This window comes from Leucopleurus acutus, assembly GCF_964270905.1.
Source record: "Leucopleurus acutus genome assembly, chromosome: 5".
In the NCBI taxonomy this organism is placed as follows: domain Eukaryota; kingdom Metazoa; phylum Chordata; class Mammalia; order Artiodactyla; family Delphinidae; genus Leucopleurus; species Leucopleurus acutus.
In genome coordinates, this window is record NC_139147.1 from 21,936,269 (window position 1) to 21,962,445 (window position 26,177).

A 26,177-nucleotide genomic window follows, 5' to 3' on the forward strand; every position below is an offset into this window, starting at 1 on the left:
ATCAGCCTCACTTTTTGTTATGGTGGTTTAGTCCATGTATCTCCTTAGCTACTTTTATTCTTCTCTTTAGATCCATGTGAGCGTGTGGGTATGTGGTTGTGTATGCTACATGCTTTGTTTTGATCGCTCATGCCATTTTTAATCATAAAACCTTTAGGTTGAGAGTACGCCTGCCGATGCAGGGGACACGGGTTCGTGCCCCGGTATGGGAAGATCCCACATGCCGCGGAGCGGCTGGGCCCATGAGTCATGGCCTCTGAGCCTGCGCGTCCGGAGCCTGTGCTCCGCAACGGGAGAGGCCACAACAGTGAGAGGCCCGCGTACCACAAAAAACAAACAAACAAACAAAAACTTAGTTTGGTCTTGTGTTACTTAAAATATGTTTTGAGGAGCAGCAGCCTAATGATCACCTGGGACCTTATTAGAAATGGAGACTATCAAGTCTTACTCCAGACCTACAAAGTCAGATTTTAATAAAATCCACACGTGAACTGGAGATACATTAACTTGGGGGCTGAGGGAGGAGAAATGTCGACACTATTCTATCACCTTCTCAGAAAGTTATCTATTAACAGAGCCCACTTTGTCAATACCTATCTTATGTGATCCTACTTCTATTTTCCAAGAGTGTATCTTTCTTCAAATCTTCAAAATTTCTTACCTGGATAATTATAGAAGGCATCTTAATTTCCTGGTGATAGTAATCTAATTTCCCCAAATCATTTCACTCCATTAATTCCAGCATGGTCACTAAATATTATCATTAATTGATTGATGGATTACATTGTGAAAGTACAACTTATCATAATTAGAAATTATATTTTTCAGTAACTTTCAGGTGAAAAGATTGAATGACCTTTATTAGCAGACACATCCTTCATTATCTTACCCCTTCCTAACTTGGGCCCAGCCGCTCCGCGGCATGTGGGATCTTCCCGGACCGGGACGCGAACCCACATTCCCTGTAGCAGCAGGCGGACTCTCAACCACTGTGCCACCAGGGAAGCCCCCCTTCCTAACTTTTAAAACCTGTCCCCTTGATGCAATTTCCAGAAGGTTTCAAGTTATTTCATCCTGTGAATCTGCTTCTGCTAGTCCCATTACATGACAGTCTTTATTTCTCAAAGATACCTTTTTACCTCACTAATGCTCCCTAGTCCACCAAGATTTAATTCTAGTGTCACATTAGCAATGACCTTAGTTAACTTGATATACCATTGCCCAGTGTACCAACAGCAAGTTATTAGAATTTCTAAAGGATAGTATTTGCTTATTATTCTTCATCTAGGAAATTCATATTTATTTAGAACAGAAGGTAATTGCATGGTTTTCTTTTCATCCTAAGTCACATCATAAATTGAGCTTATCACAAAATCGATGATCAGAAAATGCATGCATGAGTGAAAACATGTTTTTTATAATATCTGGACATTGTTTTTTTCTGTGCTTGGGAATTTAGTCAGGTATTACTAGGTATACTTAAAGTGACTTTAACGATCTCTCTCGGTATCCACACCCTTGTGTAATCTCCTCCTGTTGCAGTGAGTTGAGTTGGCCGTCCTGCTTTGCTTATAAGCAATAAAAGATGGCAAGATGGATGAGATATCATATCTGTGATTGGGTTACATAAGATTGTGACTTGTAGGGTGGCCAAAATAGCTCAGTTGGGAGACCATTAGTCTGAAGATTGTGACTTGTGTCTTTCTAAGACTCCCTATTGCTTTCTGACTACTGCAGTTTGATGAAGCAAGCAGCTGAGTTAGAGAGGCCCATGTGACAAGGAACTGAGAGTAGTTCACAGCCAAGAGTTAGATAGAAACTGAGGCCAACAGTCCAGCAGTCTCTAGGAACTGAATTCTGTCAGCAACTATATAAACTTAGAAAAGTGGGTCCTTTCCCACACCAAACTTTCAGTTTAGAGTCCAGCCCTGGATGACAAACTCATTGCAGCTTGTGAGAGACTAAAGCAGAGGATGCAGCTAAGCTGTTCCCAGATTCCTGACCCATAGAAGCTGTGACATAATAAATGTGTGTTTTTGTAAGATGCTAATTTTGTGGTATTTTGTTAATGCAATCATAGATGGCAAACAAAAATTCTCTAGAGCATTACCTTACCTAAAAAGTGTGAGGCCCAAAATAATTCAGAAATGATACTCTAATGATATACAATATTTCAGATACATTTGGAGTTAGGGGAAACTGTTATTTACTTTAATTCCAGTCATGGATGCCTTGGATCCTGACAGGAATTATGTGTTCAAACATGTAGTCTTATGGTTGTACCTGGCATGGGCAAAGATACCACTTCCCCTGATCTTCTACATATATGAGACTTTGTTATTGCTCTTTAGGCATTAATGATATTTTGCCATTAGTCTTACTTTGATATTATTGAATTATAAATCTAATGATTTAAGTCACTTGTTCTCAAACATTTTCTTTTCATAAACTGTTGGTTTCTCAGGAACCAGAATAATTAAATATTATTGAGGATCCTGAAACATTTATGTAGATTATCTCTAACAATAGTTACTATATTAGAAAGTAAAACTAATAATTAAAATATTGATTTCTAATTGATTTAGATATAACAATAAGCTTATTTCCTGTAAACATAGATAACATTTTTCTTTTCCTAAAGATGGCTGTATTTTTAAAAATAAAAGAATTGATAATAGTAGTATCTCTTTACATTTTTCAGATCTCCCTTATATAATGCTTAATATAAGAAATCTGGATTATCAAAAGTATTTGCATTTCATCACATACTATTACAGCCTCTGAAAACGTTCACTGACACTACTGAGTGAATGAGAGCAAAAAGATAATGTCCTACTATTATTATGTATATAGTTTTGAACTTTTGGACCCACTGAAGAGTCTTAGGGCCATTAAAGACTAACAAGACCACACTTTGAGAGTTATTGATTTAACTAATCATCTATTTTCTCTTTTGTTCTGAAAACAATAAAAAAGGATAATTACAAAAATGATAAATATTTTAGAAAATATTTTAGAAAATTATATCACCAAGTATAAAAACCTGTACGACATAATGAAAGTCTCCTTTCAGTTTAATATTAATTGGCATGCTTTGTTTAACTAAACATCATACTAGTCTACAATATTATCAACCAGTTTAAGCTTTGTCATCTTGCTCTCCAGGATAGAAAGAGGAATCTTCAGATGTGCTGAAAGACAAACACAGAAGTACTCTGTGGTCTCTTTTCTTTTCAATTTAGAAACTAGATTAGAAAAACATTGGATAAGTGATGTAGTTGGATGTGTTAAGTAATTCTAGAGAAACAGACCAATAGGATAGTTATATAGATAAATGAGAAGAGACTTTTTAAGGGAACTGGTTTATGGAGACTGAAATGTCCCACAATCTGGTATCTGTAATCTGGAGACCCAGAAAAGCTGGTAGTGTAATTCATCTTGAGTCTGTTGGCCTGAGAAACGAGGGAGTTGATGCTGGACCTCCCAGTCCAAGGTTGAAGGCCTGAGAACTGAGAATGTGGGGGGAGAGCTGAGGGTGGAGGAAATGATGTCCCAGCTTGAGAGGGAGAGAGAATTTCCCCTTTCTCCACCTTTTTGTTCTGTTTGGGCCCTCAACCAATATGACGATGCCTGCCCACATTGATGAGGGTGGATCTTCTTTACTTAGTCTAATAATTCAAATGCTAATTTCTTCCTGAAACACCCTCACAGGCATACCCAGTCAAGTTGACACATAAAATTAACCACTACATTGGATAATAACACATATGTTATAGATCCTGGTGATTTCCACTTACATTTCTAAGTTGTTCTTTAAGACATAATTCTGGTAACTTGAATACTTAGCCTCATAATTCATACTTAAAATAAAAACTTTGAAAATGAGACATTACTGGAGCATTCATCTTTTGATAATCTTCTAAGTCTCAGTTTTTGTTTTTTTTAGCTATTAACAAGAATAGTTTTATTTTGAATGTCTGGTTAAACTCTCAGTAATTTTCTGTTCATGTATCTTGACATATTACTATTATTACTATTACTACTATACATAGCTCAAGGAGAAAGTACATTTCTTTGAAGTTTGTTTAACCTGATACTAAAAGTATGGTAAAGCCAAAATACAAACAAGGTTATACTGTATTGAACATATTAGAGCCCACTGTAATTATCACTAGGGACCTAATTTGCTCTTGAATACATTCATTTAACTCACATTCAAACAGATTGGAAGACATTCATTTTCATACTTCTTTGTCCAGGAATATTTTCTGCCAATTGTATCACTCATTTGTTTTCATACATTAGATTGAAAAGTTTACTTTTAAGAAAAAATCATGAAATCTATGCTTATTACTTTAATTAAGGAATTTAAGTCCAATTCTTAATCTCTGACTAAAAGTTTATCAGCTAGTGTGACTGATAACGTTCCTTTGATCGTCACTTTACGATGGAATGAATTACCTTGTTCTGGCAGTGAGAAACAATCTGCTATTCTAAAATATTGTACCTGAAATCTACTATACTTGCTATTTCTTTGGTTGCATTCCAGAAGTCCAATATGTTCTCTCTGCATAAAGTAATTAATGAAGCAAATAAATATCTCAGAACTTGTGTTCAGGTAACATAGACAGTTATGATAATATCAAAAGGATAATTACATAAACATTCACTAAGAGAATAGAAATAACTGTTCAAGCAACCGAGACACTTGTCAAATATTTATCTTAATTCACTGTGAATTATATACTCAAAATTAAACATAGCCATGTTTATGGGTACTTCTTAGATATGTAGTCCACAAGTTTAAACACGTATTAACACAAATAAAAAAAAAAACAATGACTGAAGGCAAATAAGAGAAACAAAATGAAAAAACGTTGTGGGAGAAGGTTTAATAAGATATATCTTAAATATTGAAGTTGAAATTGCTGTAAAGGGCATTTGCATTTTAAATACTTTTAATTTTTGAAAATAAGTTTAATTTATAATTAGAACAGCATTGGATTGTCTCCATGTTGAAAAGTAGACAAATTTAGGCTCAATATATAATATCAAGTGTGAATATTTTATTGCCTAAGATTTTGATTAGTTCTGACATTGTTATCAAACATGGTCTAAATATGTTTGATTTTGTGCACATGTTATATTTCCAAATTATAATTTAAAATAAGAGAGAAAAAAATGACTACTGAATGAATCATATACTTAATTAATAAAGCACATTTGAAAATACCCATATGGCAAATTATGTGTATTTTATATAAAACCTTCAAGTAATTAAGTATATTTTCAACATTTATGTTTTGAAAATTAAAATTTGATTCCATTTCTATCAAACATACAACTCATGGTATAGGCTGTTAATCCATGTAATATGATGAAAGATATAATATTTTTCTATCTCTCTTCTCTCCTACTTTGTTTAGGCTGCAACTCAGAATCTGCATGAAAAATTATGTTTTCATATTAGAGAGATCTCAAATCCCCTATATCATAATAGTTATTGTTAATACTATGTGAGTCTAAATATTTTAACCCTGCTATAGTTAAGATTTTTCATAATTTGAAAATTTGGCCTACAAATATACACACAGAGAAAAATATTGAATGAAAATTATATAGAAGCTGAGAATCTGGAAATGTCAGAGCATCTGGAAGTTGAATCATTATTTCAGTTGTACCAGTGTAATCAAAAGGATTAGGGCAGGAACCTCAGCTTGCCAGGAGGGCCTCCTCAGTAGGTGTTCCTCTCAGTAGGAGTCTTGCAGCAGTTCTTGTAAACCTATACAGCTCTGGTGAGCTCTCTTCCACCCAGGTAACAGCTGAGGTGGAAAGGAGATAAAATACAGAATCTACAGGTGTGGAAACTACCCTTGATTAAAAGCCTCACATTCCACAGGAGCCATAATCTTTTGTACCAACTCCGTAGAAAGACCTTTCATGGACTGTACAAGGTACATGCCCAATTATGAGTCTCTACACTCAGAGGAACCTCACAGTAGGGCTTCCTATCAAGTATTGTCCCTTGGTTTAAGTCAGCCTTCAATTAAGCAGTCGTTTTACTGTAAGCAGTGTTGCTTAGTAACTTAGTTGACAAATAGCGTCCTTCCCCGTTTCTAGGGAAACAAAGCTAGGAAATTTAACTGAAAATAAAATTCTCATGCAGAAGAGGAACAATTTTGTTAACTCTCTGCCAACACCATTAAAATGTAGATACAAAAGCCTTGCTGACGCTCTTAATTGTTTAGCTCTTTCTGTGCATCAAGATAATAAATTGGAAAGTCATTAGCAAATACAGAGTAACCATTGGCCAAGGCCTATGTAACAAACATTTATATAGGGTTTCTTCTTAAAATTAAGCAGTAGGTGTGGTCCACCCTAATTCTATGTTGACGTAAGACATTATGTGGTCAGTTAACTATGTATTTTGTCACACTGGATTCATGCACATTACACTGTAGCCCTAAAAATCCCTATCAACAAGAGTTGTTTTCATTGACATGAAAACTAAAGAAAGAAAATTTGAAGATGAAAAGTATGCTCAATGTGGAGCATCTGCTTAAAATTCAAATAAAGATTGGAAACAGAATAGAAGCAGCGGCAAGAAACCACACACAAAAACATCGAGGAAGATCGCAAACTACTGATGCCAGGCAGCTATTGTGAGAATTATGAAAATGAGGAAGGTTCTAAAGCACCAGCAGTCACTTGGAGAAGTACTGACCCAGCTGTCCTCAAGATTCAAGCCTCGGGTCCCAGTAATTAAGACATGCATTGACATTCTGATCGAGAAAGAATATTTGGAGTGAGTGGATGGTGAAAAGGACAACTACAGTTACTTGGCTTAACCCTCCTAGAAGGGTCTGACCACGGGCACAGCCCCTCGTCCCATGGGAAGGATGGAGAGGAGTCGGCAGCGGCTGCGCCACCCGTAATTTTTTTTTTTTGGTTTTGAAACTTTAATGAGAAAAAATATATAATACCGAGCTCAAGAACACTGTGTGTTTGGTGTGTCACTGGCCCAAGGGTTGGGGATACACAGGATAGAAGTAGCAAACAGGATATACGTAAACAAAGATACACACGCTCGCAATGAAAAACCGGGGCTGGACACGCTTTTAAGTCTCAGTTTCCTCATCACTCAGCAGCATGTTGGGGATCCCACAGCCGATGGGGAACAGATGTCCTGACTCTGGGCACTGCAGGGTGCCCTCCAGCACATTCACCTTCAGCCTTTGTGCACCTCGACCAGATGCAAGGTGTTGGCAGCCTCCAGAAGCTCCGCCCACTCCACTTTGGGTACCGTAGGAGCCACGAAGTCGGGGTTGAACTCCACAGGGTTGATGCGGACCCCGGTGGCCTGGAGGCACAGGGGGAAGCCACGGGGCCCCACCCCCGCACATGCGAGCTTAGCAGGCATTTATTAGTGACCTTAGGGAGAGCTACTTCAGTGGTAAGTGGAATGAGATTGCAGTGGGTTGAGATGTGAATGGGAACTGAGGTAGTGAACATTATGACAACAGGTATGTGAAGGTGATACGCAATAAAGCATAGTAAGCTTAAATTCAGTATTTTATAAGGGATGAAATCTGAGTCTTAAAAAATTGATGGAAAGAATATCAGTTAAAACTGTTCAAAATAAAGATTGTTAAGAATGGGGTAAATTATACTTTAAAAATTTGCAGATTATTACAAATCCCTAATTTGAAAATTAATATGGGGTATTGTATATAGGGGTCGAGCAAAGAGTGTAGATTTGATAGAAAGTGAATGCTTTGTGGATAGTTTTTAGTTTAACTAAATTTTAATAGGCATTGTTTAGTGTTAGAATTCTAATTACATACAATTTCTAACTACATACATACATTAAAAATTTATTTACCATTTAACTCATAAAAGCCTCTGGGAAATGAATTTTATATTTGGTTCTTAGCAATATAAAAATGCTACAGTTATACACATTTGAATTTCTCAAGAAGTATGCAAGTAAGTATGAAAAGATATATACAGTAAAAGAATGGCAAAACCATTAAATTTTGAATACATATGCAAATATTCTTTAATGAAAAAAATAATGGTTTATGTATTTTGGTTTTTTATCTAGGTAAAGCTTTTGAAATTAATTTTAAGTATATTCACCTTGGCTATAAATAATCACCCAACTTTGAATTTTTTTTTATATATAAGATATAGACATTGTTTAGTGTTAGAATTCTAATTACATACATATTTCTCAAGTCATTGAGGAAAATCTAGTTTTAAAAAATTAATATTTAAGCCACTGAATATTTTATAAGATGATAAAATCAATAGTAGGGTAGGTTGTGTATGCATGGGGACAGGGGTTTATGAGAACTCTGAGCTTTATGTTCAATTATGCTGTGAACCTCAAACTGCTCTAAAACAACAAAATTTATTAATTAAAAAATCAATAGAAGATGGTAATGTCAGTGTGCTCTCATTGTCAGTGTAAAATGGAAATACTGTTAAAGGAAATACTTATAAAGCTAAGTTGAATAATTTTCCATGTTAGAAATACTACTGAGTATCATGTAAACCAATATTTAAGAAGAAAAAATTTAGATAAATATCACAATGTATAAAATTTTAAAAACTAATTCACATGTATTGTTAAGAATACTTCTATGTTTCTATGCATATCATATGTTCAGTATTTAATTTTATTATTCAAATTTCACACAAAAATTAATTTTAAACACATCAAGGGTACATTAAGAAACACATTAAAGCAGATTATATACATGCAACTCTTTCTGTTGATTTATGAAGTCTTTGCACAAAAGCCATTATTTTAAAATTACTCTGTATGACTTTGAAGAGCTCAAACACTTAGCCTAATATAGAAAATCAAACCACTGATAATGAAGAAACACAGTAAAGATCAGCTTAAGTAACACCTCAACTTGGAAGTCTAGTCTGAATTCTCCAGGCAAACTTAAATATATTCATATTAATTCTTTTTGTTTGTCCCTATAGATCCTTCCCTTAATATTTCTGTTAGAGAATTTTCAAAATATTAATATTTTGAAAGAATGAATGTAAGACTGAGGACAACAAATCTGATTCGAAAATGTTTTTTGTTGCTTTGTTTGTTTGTTTGTTTGTTTTGTTTGTTTTTGTGGTACGCGGGCCTCTCACTGTTGTGGCCTCTCCCATTGCGGAGCACAGGCTCCGGACGCACAGGCTCAGCGGCCATGGCTGACGGGCCCAGCCGCTCTGCGGCATGTGGGATCTTCCCGGACTGGGGCACGAACCCGTGTGCCCTGCATCGGCAGGTGGACTCTCAACCACTGCGCCACCAAGGAAGCCCCAGAATTCCTCTTTTTTACATACTTTATACCATGTTTTCATTTTTCAGATTTGCTTCCAATGTTTACAGGCTCTGTTTTATTAAATATTCTTTATTTTACTCAAGTCTTTCTCAGTTGTATTTCATATCTACAAGAAAAATATAATAGGATGGCTTTCATCCTCAATAATCACTTTTATATGAACTAACTCAATTCATATAATAGATGAGATACTGGTGTCTTTCTGAAGGAGGAACATTTTGTAAAAATTACATTTTGTTACAACAAGATATAATATCTTTCATGACAATCTTCCTATATCCCCTATATTCACCTTATTTCAGGTGACACCTCATTGCATTATACGTGGGTTGATAGATCTTTAAATGTGCTTAGTTTTCAAATATTTATATTCTTTTGATAGGAAAACATTCTTCAAACATATAATTCATGTTATAAAATCGAAACAATTACCTTGGCCAACTTTGGTTTAAGAACAAAAGAGCAGGAATAGAATGAAAGTTTCTATGAATTTACTTTAGGTTTATTAGGAATAGTATTAGGAAAAAAAAAATTGGCCCACTGTCTAAAGGATGGAAAAATAATTGCTGTGATTTACTTCTAAATGATTAAATGTTATGCTCCATATATTAGTTGTATCATTAGGCTGGTTTCTGCTTCAGAATTCATAGTATTTTGAACAGAAATGATTAAAGAGGTTATTAGTAAATCTACAAAGAACAGGGCACACTGTGTTTAAACATTACCCTATCATCTGGGCTACAAATGTTCAGAATCATTATGCTTCCACAATAGCAATTTACTGTAACACTGAAGAGTAAGTAATCAATATAGGAAGGTAGGGCTTGTTACAGTTACGGAAAAAGAGTACAGCCTCTTCTGTTCCAACCTTTGCAAAATCAGTAAGCAGTCCTATTTGTAAGGCAGCCTGTTAGTCTCACGATGTCAGTGAAAGGTATGAGCTACAATTATCAAGCTAAAAACTGTTCCAGTGTTCACCTCACTGTTTGCAAAATGTGATTTGATTTGTAACTCAATGAGAAATAAATTTAAGATGCATCACTCTAAAAGAAACATCACTTGAAATTCTGATTGTAAATATTAAAATGCTGAACATGTGTAGGTGCTTAAACTAATGCTTGAAGTATTAAAACAAGAAATAAATCATCAAGCCTAAAATATATATTATCTAATGAAAAATATTCTAGTTTACTCTTTGCCATATCTTCCAATCAATAGAGTTGGTTTTCAGTTTGGAAACTTTCAACTGGATAGTTATATCACTTACACTGGTAAATACCACTGTGTGGCATGATAAATAATGGGTCTAAAAGTCACTGCCGTAAAGCATAGAATGCATGATTTTTATTTGAAAAGGTCTTGGAGATAATCAAAAACATATCTTCGTGGTACAGATGGAAAATCTAAGGCCCTGAAAACCTATGTAGTAGGGGCAAGTTTCATATTAAGTTTCTATGTCTGGACTGCAGGCTGAATCTCTTGACTTCCTGTGCTTTCCCAATATTCTCAGGTTTTGTGGTGATGCCTCTCAAATTTTATTGCCATCATTGAAGCTGTAGTTGTACTGGGTATGGCTTATTCAAGCACCATTTGTACATAGAAACATTGTTTTATCAGCTGGAATTATACCATGGGAAGTTCTGGTAACTGCAGAGGCTCTAAATTTTATACATGGTCTAAATACAGCCGAGAAGGTATGGCTTGGTAGAGACAAGACTGTACATGAGGGTGATTATGTTGAACTCTCTGCCCACAATACCAAAACTCCAGTGTCCATTATTATACCTATCATTATAGTGAATTTATCCTCTCTTGAGCCCTATTATTGCAAATAAATGTAGCTACCCTACTGTAGAATAGAAAATGGATGTTTCTAACGGGTGAAACATTTTCTACTCTCTTGTAAATCTTTCTTCTGCTTCTACAAGTCTATCATAAAAGCCTTATCAGATAAACGTCCTACAGCAGGATCTCCCCAACATAAGCACAATCTGTGATTAGGAGAATTTGGGAGGAACGTTCTTATGCATGCTGAATGAGCAGGGGAGACCCTACTCAAGGAAACTGAGAGATGACCAAAAGCCTTGAGTGAGGAAAGTGTAAATTGTGAAAACAGGAGAATTAGACTTAAGGATTGTTGTTCCTTGAGTTCATATTTTTCATAAACCAAACTTTTAGTACCACAGCCAATTGGGTAATTGGTAGTAGTGAGTGTTAAATAGGAAAAAATTGAGTGACAGTCTGATCAGTTTTTGCTTGTAGAGTAAGTTTTAAAAAGTGTTTTGGAAGTAAAATGGAGGGTGAACAGCAAACCAAATGATCCATGATAGTTAAGCTTATTTTCTGAAAATGAAATTTGAGCTTCAATGTGTTCATTTCAATTAAGTGTTAAGTACTAATTAATTTGTAATGATTCTTACAGAGCAGTTTTGTCTTCAACTGAATGTAAATTTGACTGATGAAGTTCATTGATTATATGTGTAAAACTACACAATATTTCCCATATAGGTGTTAATGTAATCAGTGTTAATTAATAATTACCAAAGTTGAAAGGTTTCTTCACAAATTCCATTAAGCCTCTACTGTTAATGATCTTCTTTGCAGAGAAAATCAAATGTCTGTTTCCTAGTACATTTCTAACAATATTTTTAATTGACATTTTCTGAATTAATAAGGTCACATATTTTATAACAGATGGGATTTTCTAAGATACTTATCATGAATCCATTGATACTTAAAGCACTACAACTAGACTTGTAGATTTATGTAAATAAGCACAATTCTGGCATTTTAATGCCTTCTGCTAAGCAAAAGAATACAGATCAATGTAAAAGTGTTAATTGTCATTTCTCAAATTCACATTACTTTGTTTAATATTAATGGTTCATATATTTCCTAATGGTAATCATTTAAGTGACTGAATATATACTATTATGAAAAAGAAATAAAGCATGACAGAAAGAATATGAATCATAATTACTCATGGTTTTCAAAATATCATATAGGAAGCTAAAGGAATACTGATTATAAGTTTGAACTCCATTTTAATTTCTGCAGGTAGGAGAAAGATCCAGTGGATTCAGTTCATTTTTTCTCTTATTAGATCCGTATTACTACTATTGCCATTATTCATCAGGAACAGCATACCTTTTTAATACCTAAATGTATTTTGTTAGTTATAATCGCCTACTTGTATTACTCATATAAGATTTAATTTTTGTATGAAATAATGCTAAATATGTTTTATATCAAGCTTATTCATCTGAGTTTTCATTATTTACATATATAAATATTGAGTATGAATGAATTTAAATATACATTTAGATTTTACTTGTTAGTAAAATCTTACTAATTTACTTACTAGTTTACTTATATTTCTTAACTGGAATGCACTTTGAAGGTAATCCAGATGTAATCACTAAGTTATTTAGTTTACTTATGTAATAAAGTAGATAACATGTAATTGAAGAAGACTGGCCTTAGCACAGAATGCTTTGCAACCTTGGATGGTCATAAGTTTACTGAACCTCCATTTCCAGATCTACATAATGGGGAAGGGCGGACTCCATAATCTGTAGAAGCCCTTAGAGTTTTCACACTCTCAACAATTTGATTTCTATGAATAGCAGCCTTCTGATTCTTTTTTCATTATCAAAGTAGAAGAAATTTAAGTGTATAGCTTGATGAATACTGAAAAACATGAAATCTTATCAATATATACTCATTTGAAAAAAAATAGTACCAATGATATACCATACCAAATGCTTTCCTATTTCTGGTGAAAACACCTTAGGTTCTTTTTTTTCTTTTAAATTTCTGTCTAGCAATTTGCTCTTCTTTTTATAAACAAATCTTTTGTTCTACATATGGTCTTTGAATGTAAGTGTTTTAATAAAACCACTGACTATGACATGTTATACCTAATTATTGTAGTTTCTACAGCAATATTAAGCCTTATCCCTCCCTTATTCTCTCTCTACCTTTATATTGAGACCTCCAGTCATTTCATTCTGTAGTCCAAGCAGACCTCATTTTATTGTGCTTCACTTTATTGTGCTTTGCAGTTATTGTGGTTTTTACAAATTGAAAGTTTGTGGCAACCCATTCTTGAGCAAGTTTGTTGGCACCATTTTCTAACAGCATTATTTGTAATTAATGTATGTACATTGACTTTTAGACATAATGTTACTGCACACTTAAGTTATTTTTACACTATAATGAAGTCTTTTAAGTACACTAGGAAATGAAAAAAAATTAGTGTGACTTGCTTTATTTAAATATTCATAATATTTCCTCATTAACTTCCCTAATATTACTCAAAGATCCAGACTGTTGCTTGAACTAGTCTCCCACAATTCTGAATTTGTTTTTTCTTAATTTTTCCTGCCTACAGATTGCCGATCTTTGATCAACAAACCACCTGCATAAACATCTTTTTCCTCTGTCATTGAATACTGCTTAAGAAAAATATAATACCTTATTTATTGTTACTTAAATCAGTGGTTTTCTTTAGCAGGAACATCTATATTTTAGTCAACAAATTTTTGTTGTTGTTGTTTTGTTTTTTGTTTTAGTGGTTCTTCATCATTATATTTCTCTTATCTCTCACACTCGAACTTCTCATGTACAGATGACTCTGCTATATCATATAAAATGGTAGTGAGACAATGTCTCTTGCCTACCTCACCACGAATTTGATACTATTGGGAAAAGAGCATGATTGCAAAATTAATCATATTTTATGAGGTGTGCATTCTTGTGAGAATATACATACTTTAAAAACTCACTATACAAATAAACATATATTTGATAGGCGCTGTGAAGGAAAATTCAAAGTGTGATAATACTACGTAAATGATGCTCTATGAGAGTCAGTAAAGGAAAGCCTTTTTGCCCGTGTGACTTCTGAGCAAAAACCCACAATAGAGTAAGAGTGGTAGACAACTGACAGCTGAGGAGAGGAGACTCTCAAAAAACTGATGTGGCAAACGAAGAGGTCCTGAGATGGGCAAAGTAGTTTCTTAGCTCTTCTGAGTGATGTTCACTTAAATTGTATCTCTGAGAGTCATTCGTGGGAATTCTGCATTTCTCTATCTGCAGAACAAAGGAGAAAAGAGGGAAATTATGGAGGACATCATACAAGTACAGTTGGCCCTCTGTATCCATAGGTTCTGCATCTGAGGATTCAACCGGGGATCAAAAATATTCAGGGGAAAATTTCCAGAAAGTTCCAAAAAGCAAAACTTGAATTGTCCATGCTCCAGAAACTATTTAACATAGCATTTACATTTTATTAGGTATTAGAAGTAATCTGGAGATGATTTAAAGTACATGGGAGGATGTGCATAGGTTATGTGTAAATACTACACCATTTTATATAAGAGATTTAAGCATCTGTAGATTTTGGTATCCACAGGGATCCTGGAACCAATCCCCAAGGATACCAATGGTCTACTGTGGCTTTATGAACAGCCTGGAAATGCAACCACAAATGATGGTACATGGCCCAGACTAACTGCAAGGGAGGCCAGGACAGTTCAACTTCCAGAGTGGCCAGTAAGATGCAATGGGATGCATAAGCATCTAGAAAATCTCTGTACAAATCTGATGTATTCAAGAGAGTAAAAGAAAACTAATGTACCTGCGCCTAGAAATTAAATGGGACTGTAGCATGTTGTTAGCTGGTGTCAGACAGAAACCAAATCATACCACCTTAGAATGAACATGACTGTATGTTTCAGTTTGACTACAACAGACCTAGTTTATGTCAGGTTTACACAATAGCACCTCATTTATTCAAAAATCTGGACATGCTTGATTAATAAATTATAGGATCCTCTAACTATTTAGCAACCAAAATGAATTTACAATCATGGAGAATAACTTCCAGAATTTTCTGACATCATATTTTCCTAGACTCTGAATATGGCTACAAGTTGAAAATACTGATTTGTAGATTTTTTGACACATTTACAGGAAAATACTGCTGTGTAAGAAATCTAATTCACTCATATTTTATTTGTTGTAAACAATACATTTCTGAGAAAAAAAATACTATAAGGCAAGTTTTGTATAGTTCCTGGGAACTATTTTATTTATTTAAAATAAATATATTTTAAAATTACTAATGAAAAAAATTTTAGCTATAAGTAAGCCTTTAGGAGCGCTGAAATCTCCCTAAGTAATTGAATGGAATTTATATAAAAATTGACTTTTGAAAAGGTGGTCAATAAAGTAATATGGGGCCAAAGCATGAAGTGTGTTGTGGCCATTCTAAGAAAATTGGTTTCTTCTCTCTGAAATAGGGACCCACCGTGGAGCTTTAAGCCAAGGAATGATATTTTTTTCCTGCCTTGTATGTTTTAATTAATTAATTTTTTAGATAACTATATATTCACATGAGGTTGTAAGATATAATACAGCGAGAGCCTATGTATCCTTTACCCAGTTTACCATTATGGTAAAATCTTGAAAAACTATAGTACATTTCACATCTAGGATAGTCACTCTTTATAGTCAAATACAGAGCATTCACAAGGATCTCTAGTGTTGCCCTAGTCCCTCAACTGTGGTAATTACTAATCTCTTCTCTATTGCTAAAAATTTGTCATTTCAAGAATGTTATATAAGTGAAATCAGGCAATATGTGGTTACCTATTTGAGATTGACTTTTCACTCAACATAATTTCCTCTAATTGGTTGTGGGTATCAATAGTTTATTCCCTTTCATTGCTGAGTAATATTTATAGCACCACAGTTTGTTTAACCATTCATCCATTGAAGGACAACTGAGTTGATTCAAGTTTTTGGCTATTATGAATAAAGCTTCTCTGAATGATCATGTACAGGTTTTTATGTGAACATAAGTTCTCATTGTTCTGGGATAAATGCCAAAGTGTGCAGTTGTTGAATCATATGGTATCTGCATATTTAGGCTCACAATAAACTGCCAAAATATTTTCTACAGTGACTGTACCATTTATATGCCTAGCAATATACAAGTGAACTAATTTTTCTGCAACCTCACCAGTATTTGGTATTCTCACTATATTTTATTTTAGTCATTATGATACCTGTATAGTGACATTTCATTTTGGTTTTAATTTATATTCCCCTAAAACTAGTGATGTTAGGTATATTTTAGTATCCTCATTTGCCATCTGTATATCCTCTTCAGTGAAATATCTGTTCATTACTTTGGCCCATAAACAATTTCATTGTCTCCTTGAGTCTCGAGAGTTCTTTATCCATATTAGTTACCAGTTCTTTGTTGGATAGAGGTTTTTGAATAATTTATCCCAGTCTTAGCTTTTCTTCTCATCCTTTTCTCAGCATCCTTTGCAGAGTGAATATTCTTTAATTTGAATGATGCCTAATTTACCAATATTTTGCTTATGTATAGTACTTTGGTATTAAATCTGGAACACGTTACATAGCTCTAGATCTCAAAGATTTTTCTCCTATATTTTTTCTAAAACTTCTACAATTTTACATTCAAGTCTATTTGACATTATATATTTTGAGTTGACTTTTATGTAAGATATGAGGTTTAAGTCACAGTTATTTTCTTTCTTTTTTTTCTTTGTTTTTAAACTTTTGGATGTTCAGTTGCTCTGGCACAGTTTTGAAAAGACTTTCCTTCCCTCCATGGAATCACTTTGCAACTTTGTCAAAAATCAATTGGGTGTAGGTCTATTTCTGATAGGTGTCTATCCCCCTACTGACATGGCACTGTCTTGATTATTGTACCTATACAGTAGACTTCACATGAGGTAGAGTGATTCTTCCATCTTTGTTCTTTTTCAATATTATTTTAGCTATACTTTTTTTTGCCTTTTCTTATAAATCGTAGAGTGAACTTGTTTATGTCTACAAAAACTTGCTGGGATTTTGTTAGAAGTTCATTGAATTTTGGGAGGATTGACATCTTTTCTATGTGAAATATTCTAATTCATTAATGTGATATGTCTCTATTTATATATTTTATTTCTTTCATCAGCATTTTGTAGTTCACAGAATATAAGCCTTATACATGTGTTGTTAAGTGTATACCTAAGGATTTCATTTTCATTAGAGCAGTTGTAAGTGGTATTGTGCTCTTAACTATGATTTCCACACAATCACTGTGAGTATATAGAAATGAGACTGACATAATTGTGTTGATCATATATCTTGCAACATTGCTAAATTCACTTAGCTCTAGGAGATTGTTTTGTAGACTCCTTGAGATGCGATGCAGTCATGGCATCTTCAAATAGGGGCAGCATTATTTCCTCCTTTGCTATCCGTATGCCTTTTACTTCAGTTTCTTGTTTAGTTGAGTGACTAGAAATTCCAGCACTAGGTTAAATAAGAAAGGGGAGATGAGACAACCTTGCCATTTTTTCCTGATCTTAGCAGGAAAGCATTTAATTTTTCACCATTAAGTATAATGTTAGATTTAATTATATACTTTAAAAATATATATTATTTCTCAATTTGATGTGGTTCCCCTCTATTCCTAGATTGCTAAGAGTTTTTATAGAAATGGATATTGACTTTTGTCAAAATCTTGTTCTCTGTCATTTTATATAATCAGTTTTTTCTTCTTCAGGCTCTTGATATGGTGGATTACATTGATTTATTTTCACACATTGAGCCATCATGGCATATCTGCAGTAAATCCTAATTAGTTATGGTATATAATTATTTTTGTACATTGTTTGATGCAGCTTTTTAATATTTTGTTGGATTTCTGTGCCTTAGCTTATGAGAAATAATGGAGTACGGTTTTCTTTTGAGTACTACTTTAGGCTGATCTTGGTATCAGGGTTAACACTGACCTCATAAAATAACCTGGAAAGCATCCCTTGTTTTTTACCTTGCAAGAGTAATTGTGTAAAGTTGGTGTTAATTACTTAAATATTTGTCAGAATTCTTCAGTGAAATCGCGTGAGCCTTGAGTTTTCTTTTTTTGGGGGGGGGGACGTTTTAATTACAAATTCAATTTCTTAAGTGATTTATAACACTATTTCTATTTTGTCATGGTTAGATTTTGGTTGTGTGTTTTTTGAAAAAACTTGTTTCTTTATCATTGTTGAATAAGGTGGGTGAAATTGTTAGTAGTGTGCCCTTATTATCATACTGATGGCTGAAATATTTGTAGTGATATTTCCTGTTTCATTCCTAATATTTATATCATCTCCCTTTTTTTCTTGCCATTCTTTTTAGAACTTTATCAGGTTTTTTTGTTTGTTTTTTTGAAGAAACAAATTTTGCTGCTTTGTTATCTATTGTTTTACTGCTTTCCATATTATTGATTCCTGCTTTTTAGTCCTTTCTGCTGGTTTTACATTTTTTTTGATGTAGAATCCCAGATTGTTGATTTCTGATATTATTTTAATGTAGCCAATGTTATCAATAGTGCTTTAGTCATATCCTACATATTTTGAGTTGTTGTATTTTTATTTTCATTTAATTCTAGTTATTTTTTCTTTATTTTAATTCTCTTTGAGACTTCTTCCTTTATATATGGGTTATTTAGAATTGTGCTGTGTTTAATTTCCAAGTTTATAGAGATTTCCTGTTTACTGTTTTCTAGTTTGATTCCATTATGGTTAGAGAACATCCTCCATATTCTCTTTATGATTTTAATTCTTTTAAATTTGTTGAGGATTATTTTATGGTCATGAATATGAGCTATTTTGACAAAATTTTCTCCTATAATTTCCACTTGGTTCTCTTCTATAACATCTATTTATGATGACATTGTCCCCCATTGGTTTCAAGATAATTTTTAATTCCTTATTAAATTACTTTTATCATTGTTGCTTTAAGAGTCCTTGTCATAAAATTGCAGTATTTAATTTTTCTCTGTGCTGTCCCATCTGATTATCTTTTCTCATTGAAGTTGTTATTTTCTTGGTCTTTGGTATAACAGGTAATATTTCACTGTGTCCTTGATATTTTGACTCTCATGTTAGGACACTCTGGGTCCTGTTTATTTTTCTGTTCTATTTGGTAGGAAGTCCACCTATTTAGGTTAAGTGCACAGGTCCTAGCCCACTTTTGTGAGCTCTGGTTATAATGCCACTTTTATTTTTATAGGCTTGTGATATTACTTCCATCTCTCTGTTTTATCTCCTGCTGATGGGCTTCCACTGTTCACTAGTCCCTGCTGGTGCTGCCCCGGAAGGCAGATGTGGCTTCCTCGGCCTGAATACCTGTGACAGAGGAAGGGAGTCTCCAGCCCACAGAGAGGAGAAGTGCCTCCTGGGCACTTTGCTGAGGGTGTACCCAGCCATGTGGTGCTTCTAGATTGAGGAGGGAAGTTTTAAACTTAGTTAAGTAGGAGAGACCTTCCTCTGGCCACTTATTTTGTAGGAGTCATTATAATTGATCTTCTTTGTCAATGCTGCTGTACTTTCCTGATGCAGACTTGACTTCCCTTCATTGTGGGAGTGGAATGAACTGGGCCACTTTTTGTTGATAGGTTGGTAATCAGGAAATGCTGAGCCTCTGGTTGTAAGGTGCCCTTCTTTCATTCCTGGGGTTTCTAAAAGTATATATGTGTATATATACTTTTCAGATTCTTTTCTATTATAGGTTACAAGGTATTATAAGATATTCAGTATTACAAGATACTGAATATAGTTCCCTGTGCTATACAGTAGGTCTTTGTTGTTTATCTATTTTATATGTAGTAGTGTGAATCTGTTAATCCCAAACTCTTAATTTATCCCTCCCCCATCCCCTTTCCCTGTTGTAACCATAAGTTTGTTTTCTATGTCTATGAGTCTGTTTTATAAATAAGTTCACTTGTATCTCTTTTTAACATTCCACATATAAGTGATATCATATGATATTTGTCTTTCTCTGACTTACTTCACTTAGAATGATAATCTCTAGGTCCTTCCACGTTGCTGCAAATGGCATTATTTCATTCTTTTTATGGCTGAGGAATATTCCATTATGTATATATACACCACATCTTTATCCATTCATCTGTCGATGGACATTTAGGTTGTTTCCATGTCTTGGCTATTGTATATAGTGCTGCAGTGAACACTGGGATGCATATATCTTTTTGAATTAGTTTTCTGTGTACATATGCCCAGGAGTGGGATTCCTGGATCATATCGTGACTCAATTTTTAGATTTTTAAGGAATCTCCGTACTGTTCTCCATAGTGGCTGCATCAGTTTGCATTCCAACCAACAGTGTAGGGGGATTCCCTTTTCTCCATACCCTCTCCAGCATTTATTATTTGTAGACATTTTACTGATGATCATTCTAACTCTTTTGCCTTTTTTCCCCCAACTTTCAGAGGAATTCTTTGCTTCTCTCTTTGCTCCCTGGGTTTATATTTTTACTTAATGTGGGCAAGCAGAGAGAAATGACTCTCTGACATCTTCCCTAGACTCGAAGACCCCTGCCTTACATTTTGAAGGCTCACTCTGGTGGATATGTTGAGAATTAAAATAAGACAAAGGAAGAAGTAGAGAGACCAATTACAAGAATATCATGGTATTCCATTGGGAAATATTGGTGGATTGTATTAGTTGCAGAAGCAAATGAATTTTGCATAATATTTTCAGATTGAGCCAATAGTATTTTTTAATAGGATGAATAATGTGAATATGCGAAGTTAGAAAATAGAAGTAAAGGAAAACGGCTTTATGCTCTCATGACCTGAGCAGGAGGAATGACAGAGATGCCATAATTTACTGTGATGTGGTGAAGAAGTGTCAGGGAAGTGTGGAGGTCTTGTTTTGGTCATGTTGACCTTGAGAGGGTCATTAGACTTTGAGGCATCTACTAGACATCCAAGTAAAAAAAACAGTTAGACAACTGATTTTATAAGTCTTGTCTTTAGGAGAGAGATCTGGAGTAATGATATAAACAAGGGACTATTGAAGTTGTTATTGCAACAGCATATGTACAAGGCTAGGTCTGAAAGACAAGAAGAGCCACCTTGTACACTATAATAGCAATGCCAGCTTGATTACAAGCATCTCTATAGAAGAACTGTGAACCATTTCTATAGCAATGTAATTACTTCACTTTCTTTTTTTTTTTACATCTTTATTGGAGTATAATTGCTTTACAATGGTGTATTAGTTTCTGCTTTATAACAAAGTGAATCAGTTATACATATACATATGTTCCCATATCTCTTGCCTCTTGCATCTCCCTCCCTCCCACTTTCAATTTTATAAGTAGTTATGTAGGACTGAATGGTCCAAATGCATGAGATACTCATTGGGCAGATACCTAGCATGAATGCATACCCGAAGAAAATAGCAAACAGATATATTTATTGCTGACAAACACACATGTAAAAGCATCCAGATAAATATTTCTATTCTTGTGCCTTTTATGTATCTATCACTGATGATCGTTTGGAATAACTTTTCTTTTTTTTTTTTTTTTTTTTTTTTTTTTTTAACATCTTTATTGGAGTATAATTGCTTTACAATGGTATGTTAGTTTCAGCTTCACAACAAAATGAATCAGTTATATATATACATATATTCCCATATCTCTTCCCGCTTGCATCTCCCTCCCTCCCACCCTCCCTATCCCACCCCTCCAGGCGGTCACAAAGCACCGAGCTGATCTCCCTGTGCTATGCGGCTGCTTCCCACTAGCTATCTACCTTACGTTTGGTAGTGTATATATGTCCATGCCTCTTTATCGCTTTGTCACCGTTTACCCTTCCCCCTCCCCATAGCCTCAAGTCCATTCTCTAGTAAGTCTGTGTCTTTATTCCTGTTTCACCCCTAGCTTTTTCATGACATTTTTTTTTTAAATTCCATATATATGTGTTAGCATACGGTATTTGTCTCTCTCTTTCTGACTTACTTCACTCTGTATGACAGACTCTAGGTCTATCCACCTCATTACAAATAGCTCAATTTCGTCTCTTTTTATGGCTGAGTAATATTCCATTGTATATATGTGCCACATCTTCTTTATCCATTCATCCGATGATGGACACTTAGGTTGTTTCCATCTCTGGGCTATTGTAAATAGAGCTGCAATGAACATTTTGGTACATGACTCTTTTTGAATTATGGTTTTCTCAGGGTATATGCCCAGTAGTGGGATTGCTGGGTCATATGGTAATTCTATTTGTAGCTTTTTAAGGAACCTCCATACTGTTCTCCACAGTGGCTGTATCAATTTACATTCCCACCAACAGTGTAAGAGGGTTCCCTTTTCTCCACACCCTCTCCAGCATTTATTGTTTCTAGATTTTTTGATGATGGCCATTCTGACTGGTGTGAGATGATATCTCATTGTAGTTTTGATTTGCATTTCTCTCATGATTAGTGATGTTGAGCATTCTTTCATGTGTTTGTTGGCACTCTGTATATCTTCTTTGGAGAAATGTCTATTTAGGTCTTCTGCCCATTTTTGGATTGGGTTGTTTGTTTTTTTGTTATTAAGCTGCATGAGCTGCTTATAAATTTTGGAGATCAATCCTTTGTCAGTTGCTTCATTTGCAAATATTTTCTCCCATTCTGAGGGTTGTCTTTTGGTCTTCTTTATGGTTTCCTTTGCTGTGCAAAAGCTTTGAAGTTTCATTAGGTCCCATTTGTTTACTCTTGTTTTTATTTCCATTTCTCTAGGAGGTGGGTCAAAAAGGACCTTGCTGTGATTTATGTCATAGAGTGTTCTGCCTATGTTTTCCTCTAAGAGTTTGATAGTTTCTGGCCTTACATTTAGGTCTTTAATCCATTTTGAGCTTATTTTTGTGTACGGTGTTAGGGAGTGATCTAATTTCATACTTTTACATGTAGCTGTCCAGTTTTCCCAGCACCACTTATTGAATAGGCTGTCCTTTCTCCACTGTACATTTCTGCCTCCTTTGTCAAAGATAAGGTGACCATATGTGCGTGGGTTTATCTCTGGGCTTTCTATCCTGTTCCATTGATCTATCTTTCTGTTTTTGTGCCAGTACCATACCGTCTTGATAACTGTAGCTTTGTAGTATAGTCTGAAGTCTGGGAGCCTGATTCCTCCAGTTCCTTCTTTCGTTCTCAAGATTGCTTTGGCTATTCGGGGTCTTTTATGTTTCCATACAAATTGCAAAATTTTTTGTTCTAGTTCTGTGAAAAATGCCAGTGGTAGTTTGATAGGGATTGCATTGAATCTATAGATTGCCTTCGGTAGTAGAGTCATTTTCACAATGTTGATTCTTCCAATCCAAGAACATGGTATATCTCTCCATCTATTTGTATCATCTTTAATTTCTTTCATCAGTGTCTTATAATTTTCTGCATACAGATCTTTTGTCTCCTTAGGTAGGTTTATTCCTAGATATTTTATTCTTTTTGTTGCAATGGTAAATGGGAGTGTTTTCTTGATTTCACTTTCAGATTTTTCATCATTAGTATATAGGAATGCCAGAGATTTCTGTGCATTAATTTTGTATCCTGCCACTTTACCAAATTCATTGATTAGCTCTAGTAGTTTTCTGGTAGCATCTTTAGGGTTCTCTATGTATAGGATCATGTCATCTGCAAACAGTGACAGCTTTACTTCTTCTTTTCCGATTTGGATTCCTTTTATTTCCTTTTCTTCTCTGATTGCTGTGGCTAAAACTTCCAAAACTATGTTGAATAAGAGTGGTGAGAGTGGGCAACCTTGTCTTGTTCCTGATCTTAGTGGAAATGCTTTCAGTTTTTCACCATTGAGGATGATGTTTGCTGTGGGCTTGTCATATATGGCCTTTATTATGTTGAGGAAAGTTCCCTCTATGCCTACTTTCTGCAGGGTTTTTATCATAAATGGGTGTTGAATTTTGTCAAAAGCTTTCTCTGCATCTATTGAGATGATCATATGGTTTTTCTCCTTCAGTTTGTTAATATGGTTTATCACATTGATAGATTTGCGTATATTGAAGAATCCTTGCATTCCTGGAATAAACCCCACTTGATCATGGTGTATGATCTTTTTAATGTGCTGTTGGATTCTGTTTGCTAGTATTTTGTTGAGGATTTTTGCATCTATGTTCATCAGTGATATTGGCCTGTAGTTTTCTTTCTTTGTGACATCCTTGTCTGGTTTTGGTATCAAGGTGATGGTGGCCTCGTAGAAGGAGTTTGGGAGTGTTCCTCCCTCTGCTATATTTTGGAAGAGTTTGAGAAGGATAGGTGTTAGCTCTTCTCTAAATGTTTGATAGAATTCGCCTGTGAAGCCATCTGGTCCTGGGCTTTTCTTTGTTGGAAGATTTTTAATCACAGTTTCAATTTCAGTGCTTGTGATTGGTCTGTTCATATTTTCTATTTCTTCCTGATTCAGTCTTGGCAGGTTGTGCCTCTCTAAGAATTTGTCCATTTCTTCCAGATTGTCCATTTTATTGGCATAGAGTTGCTTGTAGTAATCTCTCATGATCTCTTTTATTTCTGCAGTGTCAGTTGTTACCTCTCCTTTTTCATTTCTAATTCTATTGATTTGGGTCTTCTCCTTTTTTTTCTTGATGAGTCTGGCTAGTGGTTTATCTATTTTGTTTATCTTCTCAAAGAACCAGCTTTTAGTTTTATTGATCTTTGCTATTGTTTCCTTCATTTCTTTTTCATTTATTTCTGATCTGATTTTTATGATTTCTTTCCTTCTGCTAGCTTTGGGGTTTTTTTGTTCTTCTTTCTCTAATTGCTTGAGGTGCAAGGTTAGGTTGTTTATTCGAGATGCTTCCTGCTTCTTAAGGTGGGCTTGTATTGCTATAAACTTCCCCCTTAGAACTGCTTTTGCTGCATCCCACAGGTTTTGGGTCGTTGTGTCTCCATTGTCATTTGTTTCTAGGTATTTTTTGATTTCCTCTTTGATTTCTTCAGTGATATCTTCATTATTAAGTAGTGTATTGTTTAGCCTCCATGTGTTTGTATTTTTTACAGATCTTTTCCTGTAATTGATATCTAGTCTCATGGCGTTGTGGTCAGAAAAGATACTTGATACAATTTCAATTTTCTTAAATTTACCAAGGCTTGATTTGTGACCCAAGATATGATCTATCCTGGAGAATGTTCCATGAGCACTTGAGAAAAATGTCTATTCTGTTGTTTTTGGATGGAATGTCCTATAAATATCAATTAACTCCATCTCGTTTAATGTATCATTTAAAGCTTGTGTTTCCTTATTTATTTTCATTTTGGATGATCTGTCCATTGGTGAAAGTGGGGTGTTAAAGTCCCCTACTATGAATGTGTTACTGTCGATTTCCCCTTTTATGGTTGTCAGTATTTGCCTTATGTATTGAGGTGCACCTATGTTGGGTGCATAAATATTTACAATTGTTATATCTTCCTCTTGGATTGATCCCTTGATCATTATGTAGTGTCCTTCTTTGTCTCTTCTAATAGTCTTTGTTTTAAAGTCTATTTTGTCTGATATGAGAATTGCTACTCCAGCTTTCTTTTGGTTTCCACTTGCATGAAATACCTTTTTCCATCCCCTTACTTTCAGTCTGTATGTGTCTCTAGGTCTGAAGTGGGTCTCTTGTAGACAGCAAATATATGGGTCTTGTTTTTGTATCCATTCAGCCAATCTGTGTCTTTTGGTGGGAGCATTTAGTCCATTTACATTTAAGGTAATTATCGATATGTGTGTTCCTAGTCCCATTTTCTTCATTGTTTTGGGTTTGTTATTGTAGGTCCTTTCCTTCTTTTGTGTTTCTTGCCTAGAGAAGTTCCTTTAGCAGTTGTTGTAGAGCTGGTTTGGTGGTGCTGAACTCTCTCAGCTTTTGCTTGTCTGTAAAGGTTTTAATTTCTCCATCAAATCTGAATGAGATCCTTGCTGGGTAGAGTAATCTTGGTTGCAGGTTTTTCTCCTTCAACACTT

The 26,177-nt window shown here is 34.6% G+C and overlaps 1 pseudogene across 1 annotated transcript; it reads right to left on the bottom strand.

Annotated features, from left to right (window-relative positions):
- Positions 1-7,118: 7,118 nt before the first annotated feature.
- Positions 7,119-7,512, bottom strand: LOC309962501 (multifunctional methyltransferase subunit TRM112-like protein; annotated as a pseudogene). Its single transcript has one exon. The product of its transcript is annotated as a multifunctional methyltransferase subunit TRM112-like protein (transcript).
- Positions 7,513-26,177: the final 18,665 nt, after the last annotated feature.